Source organism: Globicephala melas, chromosome 1, assembly GCF_963455315.2.
Source record: "Globicephala melas chromosome 1, mGloMel1.2, whole genome shotgun sequence".
Taxonomy (NCBI): domain Eukaryota; kingdom Metazoa; phylum Chordata; class Mammalia; order Artiodactyla; family Delphinidae; genus Globicephala; species Globicephala melas.
Window position 1 is genome coordinate 81,928,280 of NC_083314.1, and position 18,170 is coordinate 81,946,449.

Consider the following 18,170-nt stretch of genomic DNA (forward strand, 5'->3'; position numbering starts at 1 on the left):
CTCCCATTCTGAGGGTTGCCTTTTGGTCTTGTTTATGGTTTCCTTTGCTGTGCAAAAGCTTTGAAGTTTCATTAGGTCCCATTTGTTTATTTTTGTTTTTATTTCCATTTCTCTAGGAGGTGGGTCAAAAAGGATCTTGCTGTGATTTATGTCATAGAGTGTTCTGCCTATGTTTTCCTCTAAGAGTTTGATAGGTTCTGGCCTTACATTTAGGTCTTTGATCCATTTTGAGCTTATTTCTGTGTATGGTGTTAGGGAGTGGTCTAATCTCATACTTATACATGTACCTGTCCAGTTTTCCCAGCACCACTTATTGAAGAGGCTGTCCTTTCTCCACTGTACAGTCCTGCCTCCTTTATCAAAGATAAGGTGACCATATATGCGTGGGTTTATCTCTGGGCTTTCTATCCTGTTCCATTGATCTATCTTTCTGTTTTTGTGCCAGTACCATACTGTCTTGATTACTGTAGCTTTGTAGTATAGTCTGAAGTCAGGGAGCCTGATTCCTCCAGCTCTGTTTTTCGTTCTCAAGATTGCTTTGGCTATTCGGGGTCTTTTGTGTTTCCATACAAATTGTGAAATTTTTTGTTCTAGTTCTGTGAAAAATGCCAGTAGTAGTTTGATAGGGATTGCATTGAATCTGTAGATTGCTTTGGGGAGTAGAGTCATTTTCACAATGTTGATTCTTCCGATCCAAGAACATGGTATATCTCTCCATCTATTTGTATCATCTTTAATTTCTTTCATCAGTGTCTTATAATTTTCTGCATACAGGTCTTTTGTCTCCTTAGGTAGGTTTATTCCTAGATATTTTATTCTTTTTGCTGCAATGGTAAATGGGAGTGTTTTCTTGATTTCACTTTCATATTTTTCATCATTAGTGTATAGGAATGCAAGAGATTTCTGTGCATTAATTTTGTATCCTGCTACTTTACCCAATTCATTGATTAGCTCTAGTAGTTTTCTGGTAGCATCTTTAGGATTCTCTATGTATAGTATCATGTCATCTGCAAACAGTGACGGCTTTACTTCTTCCTTTTCGATTTGGATTCCTTTTATTTCCTTTTCTTCTTTGATTGCTGTGGCTAAAACTTCCAAAACTATGTTGAATTAAGAGTGGTGAGAATGGGCATCCTTGTCTTCTTCCTGATCTTAGCGGAAATGCTTTCAGTTTTTCACCATTGAGGATGATGTTGGCTGTGGGTTTGTCATATATGGCCTTTATTATGTTGAGGAAAGTTCTCTCTATGCCTACTTTCTGCAGGGTTTTTATCATAAATTGGTGTTGAATTTTGTCGAAAGCTTTCTCTGCAGCTATTGAGATGATCATATGGTTTTTCTCCTTCAATTTGTTAATATGGTTTATCACATTGATTTGCGTGTATTGAAGAATCCTTGCATTCCTGGAATAAACCCCACTTGATCATGGTGTATGATCGTTTTTTTTTTTTTTTTTTCCATGTTTCCAGGGCATGAACCAGACATGGGAACAAACCAAAAGCCAAGCTGGGATAAACAAGGAGTTACTTTGTCCCTGGCTGATATAAGACAGGCACCACCAACCAGGCGCCACTCTACCCAGGCCAGGGACAGGTGTATGATCCTTTTAATGTGCTGTTGGATTCTGTTTGGTAGTATTTTGTTGAGGATTTATGCATCTATGTTCATCAGTGTTATTGGCCTGTAGTTTTCTTTCTTTGTGACATCCTTGTCTGGTTTTGGTATCGAGGTGATGGTGGTCTCGTAGAATGAGTTTGGGCGTGTTCCTCCCTCTGCTATATTTTGGAAGAGTTTGAGAAGGATAGGTGTTAGCTCTTCTCTAAATATTTGATAGAATTCACCTGTGAAGCCATCTGGTCCTGGGCTTTTGTTTGTTGGAAGATTTTTAATCACAGTTTCAATTTCAGTACTTGTGATTGGTCTGTTCATATTTTCTATTTGTTCCTGATTCTGTCTTGGCAGGTTGTGCATTTCTAAAAATTTGTCCATTTCTTCCAGGTTGTCCATTTTATTGGCATAGAGTTTTTTGTAGTAATCTCTCATGATCTTTTGTATTTCTGCAGTGTCAGTTATTACTTCTTTTTCATTTCTAATTCTATGAATTTGAGTCTTCTCCCTTTTTTTCTTGATGAGTCTGGCTAATGGTTTATCAATTTTGTTTATCTTCTCAAAGAACCAGCTTTTAGTTTTATTGATCTTTGCTATCGTTTTCTTCATTTCTTTTTCATTTATTTCTGATCTGATTTTTATGATTTCTTTCTTTCTGCTAACTTTGGGGTGTTTTTGTTCTTCTTTCTCTAATTACTTTAGGTGCAAGGTTAGGTTGTTTATTCGAGATGTTTCCTGTTTCTTAAGGTAGGATTGTATTGCTGTAAACTTCCCTCTTAGAACTGCTTTTGCTGCATCCCATAGGTTTTGGGTCGTCATGTCTCCGTTGTCAGTTTTTTCTAGGTATTATTTTATTTCCTCTTTGATTTCTTCAATGATCACTTCGTTATTAAGTAGTGTATTGTTTAGCCTCCATGTGTTTGTATTTTTTACAGATCTTTTCCTGTAATTGATATCTAGTCTCATAGCATTGTGGTCGGAAAAGATACTTGATACAATTTCAATTTTCTTAAATTTACCAAGGCTTGATTTGTGACCCAAGATATGATCTATCCTGGAGAATGTTCCATGAGCACTTGAGAAAAATGTGTATTCTGTTGTTTTTGCATGTAATGTCTTATAAATATGAATTAAGTCCATCTTGTTTAATGTATCATTTAAAGCTTGTGTTTCCTTATTTGTTTTCATTTTGGATGATCTGTCCATTGGTGAAAGTGGGGTGTTAAAGTCCCCTACTCTGAATGTGTTACTGTCGATTTCCCCTTTTATGGCTGTTAGTATTTGCCTTATGTATTGAGGTGCTCCTATGTTGGGTGCATAAATATTTACAATTGGTATATCTTCTTCATGGATCGATCCCTTGATCATTACGTAGTGTCCTTCTTTGTCTCTTGTAAGAGTCTTTATTTTAAAGTCTATTTTGTCTGATCTGAGAATTGCTACTCCAGCTTTCTTTTGGTTTCCATTTGCATGGAATATCTTTTTCCATCACCTTACTTTCAGTCTGTGTGTGTCTCTATGTCTGAAGTGGGTCTCTTGTAGACAGCAAATATATGGGTTTTGTTTTTGTATCCATTTAGCCAATCTGTGTCTTTTGGTGGGAGCATTTAGTCCATTTACTTTTAAGGTAATTATCAATATGTATGTTCCTATTCCCATTTTCTTAATTGTTTTGGGTTCGTTATTGTAGGTCTTTTCCTTCTCTTGTATTTCTTGCCTAGAGAAGTTCATTTAGCAGGTGTTGTAGAGCTGGTTTGGTGATGCTGAACTCTCTCAGCTTTTGCTTGTCTGTAAAGGTTTTAATTTCCCCATCAAATCTGAATGAGATCCTTGCTGGGTAGAGTAATCTTGGTTGCAGGTTTTTCTCCTTCATCACTTTAAATATGTCCTGCCAGTCCCTTCTGGCTTGCAGAGTTTCTGCTGAAAGATCACCTGTTAACCTTATGGGGATTCCCTTGTGTTTTATTTGTTGTTTTTCCCTTGCTGCTTTTAATATGTTTTCTTTGTATTTATTTTTTGACAGTTTGATTAACATGTGTCTTGGCGTATTTCTCCTTGTATTTATCCTGTATGGGACTCTCTGTGCTTCCTGGACTTGATTAACTATTTCCTTTCCTATATTAGGGAAGTTTTCAACTATAATCTCTTCAAATATTTTCTCAGTCCCTTTCTTTTTCTCTTCTTCTTCTGGAACTCCTATAATTTGAATGTTGGTGCATTCAGTGTTGTCCCAGAGGTCTCTGAGACTGTCCTCAGTTCTTTTCATTCTTTTTTCTTTATTCTTCTCTGCAATAGGTATTTCCACTATTTTATCTTCCAGGTCACTTATCCGTTCTTCTGCCTCAGTTATTCTGCTATTGATCCCATCTAGAGTATTTCTAATTTCATTTATTGTGTTGTTCATCATTGTTTGTTTCATCTTTAGTTCTTCTAGGTCCTTGTTAAATGTTTCTTGCATTTTGTCTATTCTATTTCCAAGATTTTGGATCATCTTTACTATCATTATTCTGAATTCTTTTTCAGGTAGACTGCCTATTTCCTCTTCATTTGTTAGGTCTGGTGGGTTTTTATCTTGCTCCTTCATCTGCTGTGTGTTTTTCTGTCTTCTCATTTTGCTTATCTTACTGTGCTTGGGGTCTCCTTTTTGCAGGCTGCAGGTTCATAGTTCCCATTGTTTTTGGTGTCTGTCCCCAGTGGCTAAGGTTGGTTCAGTGGGTTGTGTAGGCTTTTTGGTGGAGGGGACTAGTGCCTGTGTTCTGGTGGATGAGGCTGGATCTTGTCTTTCTGGTGGACTGGTCCAAGTCTGGTGGTGTGTTTTTGGGTGTCTGTGGACTTATTATGATTTTAGGCAGCCTGTCTGCTAATGGGTGGGGTTGTGTTCCTGTCTTGCTAGTTGTTTGGCATAGGATGTCCAGCACTGTAGCTTGCTGGTTGTTGAGTGAAGCTGGGTGCTGGTGTTGAGATGGAGATCTCTGGGAGATTTTCACCGTTTGATATTATGTGGAGCTGGGAGGTCTCTTGTGGACCAGTGTCCTGAAGTTGGCTCTCTCACCTCAGAGGCACAGCACTGACTCCTGGCTGTAGCACCAAGAGCCTTTCATACACACAGCTCAGAATAAAAGGGAGAAAAAGTAGAAAGAAAGAATTAGTAGAAGTAGAAAGAAAGAAAGAGAGAAAGAAAGAAAGAATGAATGAAAGAAAGGAGGGAGAGAGGGAGGGAGAGAGGGAGGGAGGGAGGGAGGAAGTAAGGAAGGAAGAAAGGAGGGAAGGAAGGAAGAAAGAAAGAAAGAAGATAAAGTAAAATAAAATAAGATAAAATATAATAAAGTTATTACAATAAAAAATAATTATTAAGAAAAAAAAGAAAAAAATTTAAACAGAAACAGAAACAAACAAGAAAAACGGATAGATAGAACCCTAGGGACAAATGGTGGAAGCAAAGCTATACAGACAAAACCTCACACAGAAGCATACACATACACACTCACAAAAAGAGGAAAGGGGGAAAAATCATAAATCTTGCTCTCAAAGTCCACCTCCTCAATTTGGGATGATTCGTTGTCTATTCATGTATTCCACAGATGCAGGGTACATCAAGTTGACTGTGGAGCTTTAATCCGCTGCTCCTGAGGCTGCTGGGAGAGATTTCCCTTTCTCTTCTTTGTTCTCACAGCTCCCTGGGGCTCAGCTTTGGATTTTGCCCCGCCTCTGCGTGCACCAGCCTGAGGCGTGCCGTGCGTTCTTCCCAGGGAGTTGTCCCTGGATCCCTGGACCCTGGCAGTGGCGGGCTGCACAGGCTCCCTGGAAGGGGGTGTGGATAGTGGCCTGTGCATGCACACAGGCTTCTTGGTGGCGGCAGCAGCAGCCTTAGCGTCCCATGCCCGTGTCTGGGGTCCGCACTTTTATCCGCGGCTCGCGCCTGTCTCTGGAGCTCCTTTAAGCAGCACTCTTAATCCCCTCTCCTCGCGCACGAGGAAACAAAGAGGGAAGAAAAAGTCTCTTGCCTCTTCAGCAGGTCCAGACTTTTCCCCGGACTCCCTCCCGGCTAGCTGTGGTGCACTAACCCCCTGCAGGCTGTGTTCACGCTGCCAACCTCTCCCTGTCCTCCCATCGAAGCCGGAGCCTCAGCTCCTAACCCCGCCCGCCCCGGCGGGTGAGCAGACAAGCCTCTCGGCCTGGTGAGTGCTGGTCGGCACTGATCCTCTGTGCGGGAATCTCTCCGCTTTGCCCTCCGCACCCCTGTTGCTGTGCTCTCCTCCGCGGATCCGAAGCTCCCCTCCTCTGCCACCCGCAGTCTTCGCCCTCGAAAGGGCTTCCTAGTGTGTGGAAACCGTTCCTCCTTCACAGCTCCCTCCCACTCGTGCAGGTCCCATCCCTATCCTTTTGTCTCTGTTTATTCTTTTTTCTTTTGCCCTCTCCAGGTACGTGGGGACTTTCTTGCCTTTTGGGAGGTCTGAGGTCTTCTGCCAGCGTTCAGTAGGTGTTCTGTAGGAGTTGTTCCACGTGTAGACGTATTTCTGGTGTATCTGTGGGGAGGCAGGTGATCTCCACGTCTTACTCTTCCACCATCTTCCCAGAAACCTCCCTGTGCCACCTTTTGAACTGCAGCCTATCCCAAAGGTTTACGACAAATGTCCTTAGCAGCAGGCAGGATCAACTCTTCACCAACAGTAAAGGGCTTCTTAGCTTTAGCAATGCAGTTAGCCACTAAGAACGATGCTCTTAGTGCAGACACTTTTGATGAAGTGTTGGCCTTCAATAATTGCTTCTGTTCTTCGTGTTCATGGTTTTTTTTCTTTTGAAAAACTCTAAAGGCTTGTCTTTTAATGCAGGGTGCTTGGTCTCCATGTGGTGAAGCAGTTTTGAAGGTTTCATGGTTTCGTTGGATAGCCAGTCACCGCATAATTATACAAAGCGGGCTTGGAGAATGTGAATCACCTGCTGCAATGAACCTGTAAACTAAGTAGGACTCTTGGTATTTTCTTTTAAATGCAGCTTTCTTTTTGTTGGCAGTCTTAGAGTATTCTGCTGTCTCATCATTGGTCTTTCCCCCTTTCAAAGACGCTCTCCAGCAATGTTTGTTTTTTACTCATTTTGGCTAGGGTTAGCTGTGGCTTACCAAAACTGTGACTGAGACATCAAGTGCGCAGTGCAGGAAAGAGGCGCAAATGGAAGTGGTAAATAAAATAATGTGTGGGCCACATGTGGACTAAAATGTGTCGGATTCTGACTTGAAGCCTGCCACCAGATGCAGCTGTACAACTGAAGTACATCAACGTACTTGCCACTATAAAGCCTGCTTCCAGACGCAGCTTAATTGTCATTTGCCCCTCACTGATAGGGTTTTGATATGAGTGTGCAAGCAATTGATTTATTATGGTCTCTGTGCAGTCAAACCTCTCTGCTAATGATAATCTGTATTTGCAGCCGCTCCCCAGTGCTAGCATCACCACCCCAGCTCCACCTCAGATCATCAGGCAGTAGATTCTCATAAGGAGCACGCAGCCTACATCCCTCACACGTGTAGTTCACAGTAGGGTTCCCACTCCTATGAGAACCTAATGCTGCCACTGATCTGACAGGAGGCAGAGCTCAGGTGGTAATGTGAGCAATGGGGAGCAGCTGTAAATACAAATGAAGCTTCATTCGCTCACCCACTGCTCACCTCCTCCTGTGCAGCCCGGTTCCTAACAGGCCACGGAGCAGTATCGGTCCCTGGCCTGGGGGTTGGGGACCCCTGGCCTAAGGTACAAAAACAAGCAATGGAAGACCCTGCCCTTCGTGAATTTCAAAGATGATTGGAAATACAGAATATAAACCCATTAAAAAAATTTAAAGATACTTAAAAATACCATAAAAAACAAGAGGAAAATCTCCAATGAAGAAATGACTGGCTTCTAAAAAGTTTAATCAATTTTAATCAATTACTGAAAATCAGAATACATATTCCCATAGGAACAATGTCATTTTCCATGGTTAATGCACTGGAAATGTAAAAAGCAATTGAAGCACAAAGGAAAATCAGTTAAAATTCTGGATCAGTAGGAATGGAAGTTTTGTGGTAATGGCTCATTCACATTAAGAAGAACAGCGCTCATATCTGATGAGTCTCTGGGGGCTCTTGTCCTCCCATTCACTCTTCAGGCACAGGGTCCTTCTTGTGGCCTGCACATCAGAGATAGTTGAGACTTGTCCTAGGGTGAGGACAGTGGAGATCATGAGAAGGAGATGATTCTAGGTATGGTTCAGAGGTAGAATGACTGTAATGATGGATGTGGAGCAGATGTGTCCTATAGAGAGTTTTCTTGTGCAGTTTCCCAGCCAATATCCACCTCCAGAGGTAAACATTGTTTTTATTTCTATCACCATAGATTCCTTTGTTTTTGTTTTTTATTACTGAGATATAATTGACATGTAACATATTAGTTTCAGGTGTATAATGCTTGTATATATGAATACGCTGTTCATATATTGTGAGATGACCACCACAATAAATCTAGTTAACATTTGATGATTTTATTTGTTCTCAAACTTCATATAAATAGAATTATATAGTACGTACTCTCTGGGCTTGGAATCACTATACAATATAGTATTTTTAAGATTTATCCAAGGAGTTACATGATCAGTAGGCTGCTCTTTTTAATTATATGAATATATAATTTGTTTATCCATTCTCCTATTGATGAACATTTGGGTTATTTCCACTTTTTGGTGTTATGAAGAAGTTTTATTCTTGAACAAGTCTTTTTTTGGACATCTGCTCTCATTTTTCTTTTGTGCCTAAGAGTAGAATTGCTGGGTCATGGGGTAGGTATATGTTTAACTTTAGTTGAAACTGCCAGAGGTTGTGCCATTTTATAAAATCACCAGTTATATATATAAATTCCTGTAGCTCCATAGCCTCTCAACACTTGGTACTGTTAGCCATTCTTGTAGGTGTGTGGTGTTATCTCACGGTGTTTTTAACTTGAATTTCCCTGATGACTAATGATGTTGAACCTCTTTCTATTTAATTTCTTGGCCATTTGTACATCTGCTTCGCAAAGTGTTTGTGAAAATGTTTTGCCTGATTTTTAAAAGCTGAGTGGTTTTATTATTAAGTTGTAAGAGTTCTTGTACAGTCTGGTTACAAATCCTTTGCAAATATATGTATTTCAAATATTTTCTCCCAGTCTGTGACTTAACTGATCACTTTCTTAATGGTGTTTTTTGATGAGCAGAAGTTTTAAATTTGGATGAAATCTACTTTATCATGTTTTCCTTTATGGTTAATACCTTTTGCTCTTATTTAAGAAATCTTTGCCTACTCCGAGCTCATATAGTCTCCTGTGTTTCCAGCTAGAAGATTTATATTTTAGATTTCACATGTATGTCTGCAATCCATTTAAAATTAATTTTTTATGAATGGTATGAGTGTAAGAGTCAAGGTTTTTTTTTTCTATTTGAATGCTGTGTTCTTCCAACACCATTTATTCTAAGACCTTTCTTTCCGCTAGAATTGCATTGGTGTCTTTTTCATTGGTCAAGTAACAATATATGTGTGAGCTTATATCTGGACTGTATTCTGTTCCACTGATCTATTTGTTTATCCTTATGCCTATACCACAGTGTATTAATTACTTACCTTGAGAGTAAAATTTGAAAATTGGTAGTATTAATCCTCCATCTTTATGCTTATTTTAAAGATGATTTTGATGATTCTAGGTTTCTTTGCAATTATATTTAAATTTTTAAATTAGCCTATCAATTTCTACAAAAAAAAGCCTGCTGGGATTTTGATTAGGATTGCATTGAATGTATAGACCAACTGGAAAGAAGTGACATTGTAACAATTAAATCTTCCTCTGTGAAATAGGCTCTTTCTTCTTTCATTAGGTCTTCTTTGATTTCTCCTGTCTTACAATTTTCACTGTAGAATGCTATGCATTTTATTTAGTCCTGTGTACTTTATTATTTTTTAAATCCAATTGTAAATGGTATTATTTTTACATTTTCATATTTCAGTTGTTTGCTGCAAGTATAAAGAAATACAGCTGATATTTGTATATTGACTTTGTATCACATGGCCTTGCTTAATTCACCTATTACTTCTAGTAGTTTATAGGTTCCTTGGATATTCTATGTATACAATCATGTCATTTATGAATAAAGATTGTTCTATTTCCTTTGCAATTAAAAAAATTTTTTTTCTCTTCTTATTGTACTGACAGGAACTCCAATACAATGTTGAATAGAAGTGGTGATAACAGATACCTTTGTCTTGTTAGGGTGAAGCATTCACTATTTCACCATCAAGTGTGATATTATTTGTACGTTTTAGGTAAATAATCTTATCAAATTGAGGAAATTTCTCTCTGTTCTTAGCCAACTAATAGTTTTTATTATGAAATAGTTTTTAATATGGGTTTTGAATTTTATAAAATGTTGTTTCTGTATCTTTTAAGATGATCACATTGTTAAAATTATATTGTATGACTTTTTAAGTGTTAAGCCAGCTATGTCTTTTTGGAATAAACTCACAAGACCATGATGTGTATGGTTCTTACATAATATTGTATTTGATTGTTAGTGTTTCATTAGGAATTTTTTTTTCCATCTGTATTTTTAAGGGATATTACTCTGTAATTTTTTTTTCTTGTAATGCCGTTGATGGATTTTGGTATCAAGGTTATGCTGGCCTCTCTGAAAGATTTTGTGTACAATTGTTAATATTTTCCTCTAATAGTTTGGTAGCATTTACCAGGGTAGCCATCTGGATCTGGTGTTTTTGTTGTTGGAATGTTATAAATTATGGATTTAGTTTCATTAAAAGATACAGGATTATTCAAAATTTCTGTAAGTTGTGTTTTTATTGACATAAAGTTATTTATGAATCCTCATTTTATTTTTTTAACGTGTGTAGCATCTATGGTGATGTTGCCTCTGTCATTCTTGATATTAGGTATATCTGTTTTCTCTCTCACTCTTTTCCTTGAACAATTCTGTCAATTTTATTAATCTTTTTAAAGAACCGTCTTTTGGCTTCATTGACTTTCTCTGTTTTTTGTTTTTTTTAAAAAAATATTTATTTATTTATTTGGCTGCACCAGGTCTTAGTTGCAGCACACGGGATCTAGTTCCCTGACCAGGGATCAAACCCAGGCCCCCTGCATTGGGAGCACCGAGTCTTAACTGCTGGACCACCAGGGAAGTCCTGACTTTCTCTGTTTTATATCTGTTTTCTATTTCATTAATTTCTGATTTTATTTCTTTCTACCTTCTCTTTTTTGTAGCTTGTTGATGTAGGTACTTAATTCATCAAATTTCCATCTAAGAGCTACTATAGCTGCATTTCACAAATTTTGATATGCTGTATTTTCATTACTGTTACTTTCAAAACATTTTTAATTTCTATTGTAATTTCGTCTTTGATGAAGGATTATTTAGAAATAAGTTACTTAATTTCCAGATAATTTGGGATTTTCTAGATATGTAACCAAGCAGGCCCCTATGGGTCCTTCCCCTGACAGGCCCCTCCCCCATAACGTCTGCTTTAGCTCCTCTGAAGTACTTAGATGATAGTATCTGACGCACAGTTCCTGAGTTGTTTTACAGATGCTAAATCCCCCACCAAATGGAAGAAATTCAGTACTTGATGACCATGAGCACTAGCCTGCAGACCTACTGGAGCCTAAGGACTGATAATGTTAACCTCTGTGACATCAACCTGTTACCTCACCATCAACCAGAGAATTCTGCAGGAGCTCATCACATACCCTGGGATGCCCCTCCCTCACCCTGCCTTTAAAAATGCCTTGCTGAAACCCATTGAGGAGTTCAGACTTGAGCACTAGTTGTCCCATGTTCATTATATGGTGCCTTAAAATAAATGCTGCACTTTCCTTCACCACAACCTGGTGTCAGTAGATTGGCTTTACTGCTCGCAGGCGAGTGGACCAAATTTTGGTTCCATAAAAGATCTTATTGCTATTGATTTCCAGTTTATTTTTCTGTGGTTAAAGAACATATTTTGTATAATTGTAATCCTTTGAAATTGATTACTAGTTTTATGGTTCAGCATATATTTTGTTGAATGTTCCATATGCATTTGAAAAGATGGTGTAACCTACAGTTCTTGAGTATAGTTTTCTACAAGTGTGAATTAAGTTGCTTGGTATTGTTGCTCAAATGTTCTATATCCTTACTAATACTTTGTCTGCCTGTTCTATTGATTACTGAAGAGGTATGTTAAAATCTCTAACTCTGATTCTAGATTGGTCTTTCCCATACAGTTCTGTCAGTTGTTTACTTCATAAATTTTGACGTTATTATATTATTAGGTGCATACATATTTAGGATTATGTATTTCTTCTATGGAATTAATCTTCTAATTATTATTAATTTCCTTTTTTTCTGTTACTTCTTCCTTAACATATACTTTGACCATTAATAATATAGCCACATTAGTTTTCATATGGTTACTGTTTTCATGGACTATCATTTCCCATGTTTTATTTCCAATTACTTATATTTAAATCAATTATATTTAAGTGTGTCTCTTGTAGGCAAGATATTGTTGGGTCTTTTTTAAAAAATAGTCTGACAATCTTTTTCTTTTAAAGAGTGATTAGTCTATTTAAATTTATTGTGATTACTGATATGGTTAGCTTTAAGTATACCATATTTGTTTTTTAATTTTTACCATCTGTTACTTTGTTCCTCCTTTCCAGCTTTCTTTAGCTTATTCAAGCATGTTTTAGTTCTCCATTTTCCCTCTTTTATTGTCTTTTTACATATATTTCCTATATATTTACTAATTACTCTAATGATTACAATATATATCTTTAATTTATTAGTATCTGTCTTGAATTAGCACTCAATAGCTCCACAAACAATGTAAGAGCCTTACAACAGTATAATTATAATTTTATTTATCTTTTCTGAATTTTGTGTTATCATTGTCATATATGTTACTGTAACATGTTATGAACCCCATAATACATTGACAGTATTATGGTTTTAGACAGCAAATAGTGTTTTAAAAAGAATATGAGGTGAAAATTTTAAAAATACCATATCAAAATATTAAACTCCTGGGAATAAACCTAACAAAAATATACAAGTCCTCTATACAGAAAGTGGGAAAAAATATTGGAAAAAATTAAAGAGACCTAAATTAATGGAGTGAGATACCATGTTTATGAGTTATGAATCAATATTACAAGTATGTCAGGTCACTGCAATTTAGTCTTCAGATTCAATGCAATGCCAGTCAAAATCTCAATGTGTAGAACTGTGTGTGTGTGTCTGTGTCTGTCTGTATGTGTGTAGCTGATTTTAAAATCTTAGCCAAGAACCTGAAAAAGAACAAAGCTCACCAAAGAAGATATACAGATGGCAAATAAGCATATGAAAAGATGTTCCACATCATATGTCATCAGGCAAATGCAAATTAAAGTGACAATGAGGTAACGCTACACACCTATGAGAATGGCCAGAAACCAAGAACACTGATGACACCAAATGCTGGCAAGGCTATATGGTGCAACAGATACTCTTTCATTGCTGGTGGGAATGCAAAATGGTATAGCCACTTTGGAGGTTGCTTACAAACTATACATACTCTTACCATGCGTCCAACCCTCCAGCAATCGTGAGTCTTGGTATTTACCCAAAGGAGTTAAAAACTTATGTGCATACATAAGTTTTGCACTCAGATTTCCATGCCCCTACCACAGCTTAACTGAGGTATAATTGACAAGTAAAATTATACATATTTAAAGTGTACACCACGATGACTTGCTACATTTATACATTGTGAAATGATTATCACAATCAAGTTAATTAACAGATCCATCACCTAACACAGTTACCTTTTGTGTGTGTGTAGTGAGAATGCTTAACATTTACTTCCTTAGCAAATTTCAAGTATCCAATACAGCATTATTAACTATAGTTACCATGCTGTACATTAGATCCTCAGAACTTATTCATCTTATAACTGAAAGTTTATACCCTTTGACCAAAATCTTTTCATTTCCCCTACCTTCTAGCCCCTGGTAACCACCATTCTACTGTTTACATGAGCTCAACTTTTTTTTTCCAGATTCCACATAAAATAATTCCACATCATACTATATGTGATAGCATACAGTATTTGTTTTTCCCTTCTGATTTATTTCACCTTGCATAATGGCTTCTAGGTTCATCTATGTTGTCACAAATGACAGGATTTCCTTTTTATGGTTGAGTAATATTCTATTGTATGTATGTATAATGCAGTTTCTTTATCCTTGCATCTGTTGGCAGACATTTAGGCTATTTTCATGTCTTGACTATCGTGAATAATGCTGTAATGAATATGGAAGTGCACATATCTCTTCCAGATACTGATTTTGCTTCCTTCAGATACATACTCAGAAGTGGGATTTCTGGATCTTATCACAGTTCTATTTTTAATTTCTTGAGGAACCTTCGTACTGTTTTCCACAATAGCAGTACAAATTTACATTCCCACCAACAATGTACAAGAGTTCCCCTTTTCAACATCGTTGCCAACATTTGTTATTTCTTACATATATTTCTTTTGATAATAGCCATTCTAACAGGTGTGAGGTGATATCTCATTGTGGTTTTGATTTGCATTTCCCTGATGATTATTGATGTTGAGCACCTTTTTATGTACCTGTTGGCCATTTGTATATTTTCTTTGGAAAGATGTCTATTCAGGTCCTTTGCCCATTTTTAAAATCAGATTATTTGTTTTCTTGCTAGTGAGCTGCCTGAGTTTCTCACATATTTTAGATATTAACCCCTTATCAGATATATGATGCAAATATTATCTCCCATTCTATAGGTTGTCTTTTCATTTTCTTGATTGTTTCCTTTTCTATACAGAAGCTTTTTCGTTGGATGTAGTCCCTCTTGTTTATTTTTGCTTTTGTTGCTTGTGCTTTTGGATCATCTAAAAAACATCATTGCCAATACCAATGTCAAGGAGTTTTCCCTATGTTTTCTCTTGTAAGAGTTTTATGGTTTCAGGTCTTACATTTCAGTCTTGAATCCATTTCAAGTTAGCTTTGTGAGTGGTGTAAGATAGGGGTCCAATTTCATTCTTTTGCAATGTGGATATCTAGTTTTCCCAACACCATTTGTTGAAGATACTATCCTTTTCCCATTTTGTGTTCTTGGCACCCATGTCAAAGATTAGTTAACTGTATATGTATGGGTTTATTTCTAGCTCTCGACCCTCTTCCTTTGGTCTATGTGTCTGTTTTTATGCTAATATCATACTGCTTTGATTACTATAGGTTTTTAATGTAGTTTGAAATCAGGATGTGTAATGCCTCCAGCTCTGTTCTTTTTTCTCAAAGTTGTTTTGGGTCTTTGGAGTCTTTTGTGGACACAGACATTTACAGCAGTTTTATTTGTAATTTCCAGAACTTGGAAGCTACTTGGATGTCTTTCAGTAGGCGAATGGTGCATCTGGACAGCAAAGTATTATTCAGTGTTAAGAAGAAATCAGCTACCAAGCCATGAAAAGGTATGGAGGAAACTCAAATGCAGCTTACTAAGTGATAGAAACTAAAATGAAAAGGCTACTGTGATGGTTAATTTTATGTGTCAACTTGACTGGAGTAAGGTATGCGCAGATAGCTGAGTGTGTCTGTGAGGGTGTTGCTAGATGAGATTTAGCATTTGAATTGGCAGACTGAGTAAAGAAGATCACCTTCACCAATGTGGGTGGGCATTATCCAATCCACTGAGGTCCTGAATAGAAAAAAAAGGTGAAGGAAGGGCAAATTTGGTCTCTACTTGAGCTGGGACATCCATCTTCTCTTGCCCTCACACATGGTCGCTCCTGGTTCTTGGGCTTTTGAACTGGACTATGACTTAAACCATTGGCTTCCCTGGTTCTCAGGCTTTCAAATTTTGCATTGGAACTATGCCACTGGCCTTCCTGTGCTCCAGCTTGCAGATGGCAGATCATGGGATTTCTCAGATTCTGTAATCAGTGAACCAATCCCTCATAATAATTCTCTTAATATATCTATATATCCTATTAGTTCTATTTCTCTGGGGAACCCTGACTAACACAGCGACATATATATGATTCCAGCTATATAACATTCTGGGAAATGCAAAACTGTGAAGATAGTAAAATGATCAGTGGTTGCCAGGGGTTTGAGGGGAGGGAGGGATGAATAGGTGAAACACAGAGGATTTTTAGGGCAGTGAAAATACTCTGTATCATACTATAATGGTGGATTCATGTCATTATATTTGTTCAAGCCCATAGAATATACAACACCAAGAGTGAGCCCTAATGTAAACTATGGACTTTGGGTGATAATGATGTTTCAATGTAGGTTCTTTGATTGTAACAGATGTACCATTCTGGTGGGGGATATTGACGATTTGGTAGTCTATGCATGTGTAGGGGCTGGGAGTACATGGGAAATCTCTGTACCTCTCAATTTAGCTGTGAAGCTAAAACTGCTCTAAAAAAATAAAGTCTAAGAAAATGGAATCTTAAAAAACATTTTTTTCAATAATTCTCTTCATTAAAAAAAAAACAAGATGGAAGACTAACTGTACTAAGCTACAATTGTGTTGTGTTGGTATAAGAATAATCAAATGGGGACTTTCCTGGTGGTCCAGCAGTTAAGACTCTGTGCTCCCAATGCAGGGGGCCTGGGTTCGATCCCTTGTCAGGGAACTAGATCCCACATGCCTCAACGAAGATTCTGTGTGCTGCAACTAAGACTATGTGCAGCCAAGTAAATAAATAAAATTTTTTTAAGTAATAAAAAAAAATAGTCAAATGGATTAATAGGACACCATAGAGAATCCAGAAACTGGAATCTACACAGAAGCTACTAGAATTTACAAGTGATTAGCACGGTCACAGTATAAAAAAGGTCAACATACAAAAATCAACTTCCAGTTCCGTATACTTGTAATAAACAATTGGAATCCAAAAGTTAAAAGCAGTACCAATAGCTCATCATAAATGAAACACTAGGTATAATTATAATAGGATATGCAGGATCTTTATTTTTAAAATCAAAAAATGTTGATGAAAGAAATCAGAGAAGACCTAAATGAATGGTGAGATATACCCTTTTCATTGATGGAAAAATTCAATATAGTTAAGATGTCAATTCTCCCTAAGTTGATATAAAGATTTAATGCAATCCCAATTAAAATCCCAACAGAATTTTTTGCAGATATAGAAAAGATGATTCTAAAATTCATATGGAAATGTGAAGAAGCTAAAGTAGACAAAACAATTTTGAAGGGCAAGAACCAGTTCGAAGACTCACATTACACATTAAGACATTAAGATATATCATAAAGCGACAGTAAAGAAGACAGTGTTATTGGTGAAAGGATAGACACATAGATCAGTGGAACAGAATAGACTCCAGAAATAGACCTTCATAAATTCAGTCTATTGATTTTTAATGAAGGTACAGAGGCAATTCAATGGAGAAAGGACAGTCTTTTGCACAAATAATCCTGGAAAAATTAGACATCCATATGCAAAAAAAAAAAAAGTGAAACTTGACCTACATCTCACACTGTATAGAAAATGAATTCAAAATGGATAATAAACCTAAGTGTGAGATGTAAAACTATAAAACTCTTAGAAGAAAATATAGGAGAAAATCTTCATGACCTTGGGTAGGGCAAAGATTTCTTGGATACAAAACCGAAAACATAATCCATAGAACAAATTGATAAATTAGACTTTGTTAAAACTTCAAACTTTTCTCCTCAAAAGACAATAAGAGAATGAAAAGACAAGCCAGGGACTGGGAGAAAAGTTTACTAATCATACATCTGACAAAGTTTACTAATCATACATGACATACATCATGTTTACCTAGAATATATAAAGAACTCTTAAAATGTGAAAAAAAATACAACTTAAAAAAAGGGGGCAAAAGATTTGAACAGACACTTCACTTCAGGAGATATATGGATGGCAAAAAACACATGACGAACCCATTAGTCATTATGGAAATGAAAATGAAAACCAAATGGGAAACTCTTGGACACCTATTATAATGGTTAAAATTAAAAATAATGACAATACCCAGTGCTGGTAAGGATCTAAAGCAACTGGAACTCTCCTACATAGATTGTGAGAATGCAAATGTAATGATCATTCATGAAAATATTTTGATAGTTTCTAATAAAGTTAAACACATACCTACAATGTGACCCAGCAATTCTACTTTCTATGTATTTAGCCTAGAGAAATGAAAACACATGTCCGCACAAAAACTTGTACACAAATGTTCATAGCAGTACTATTCATAACTGTCAAAAACTGAAGACAACCCAAAATGGTCCTTCAACAGATGGATAAACAATTGTGGTGTATTCATACAATGGAGTGCTACTCCTCAGTAAAAAGGAGTAAACTATTAATACGCAAACAACATGGATGAATCTGAAATGCATTATGCTAAGTGAAAGGAGCCAGTCTCAAAAAGCTACATACCATATATTTCCATTTATGTGACATTCTGGAAAATATAAAACTAAAGTGATGGTGAAGAGATCAATGG

The 18,170-nt window shown here is 36.9% G+C and overlaps 1 non-coding gene across 1 annotated transcript; it reads right to left on the reverse strand.

The window, feature by feature from the left end:
- Positions 1–1,457: 1,457 nt before the first annotated feature.
- LOC115859974 (small nucleolar RNA SNORA48) lies at positions 1,458–1,592 on the reverse strand. The gene has a single exon (XR_004042290.2). It is a non-coding gene; the product is annotated as a small nucleolar RNA SNORA48 (small nucleolar RNA).
- Positions 1,593–18,170: the final 16,578 nt, after the last annotated feature.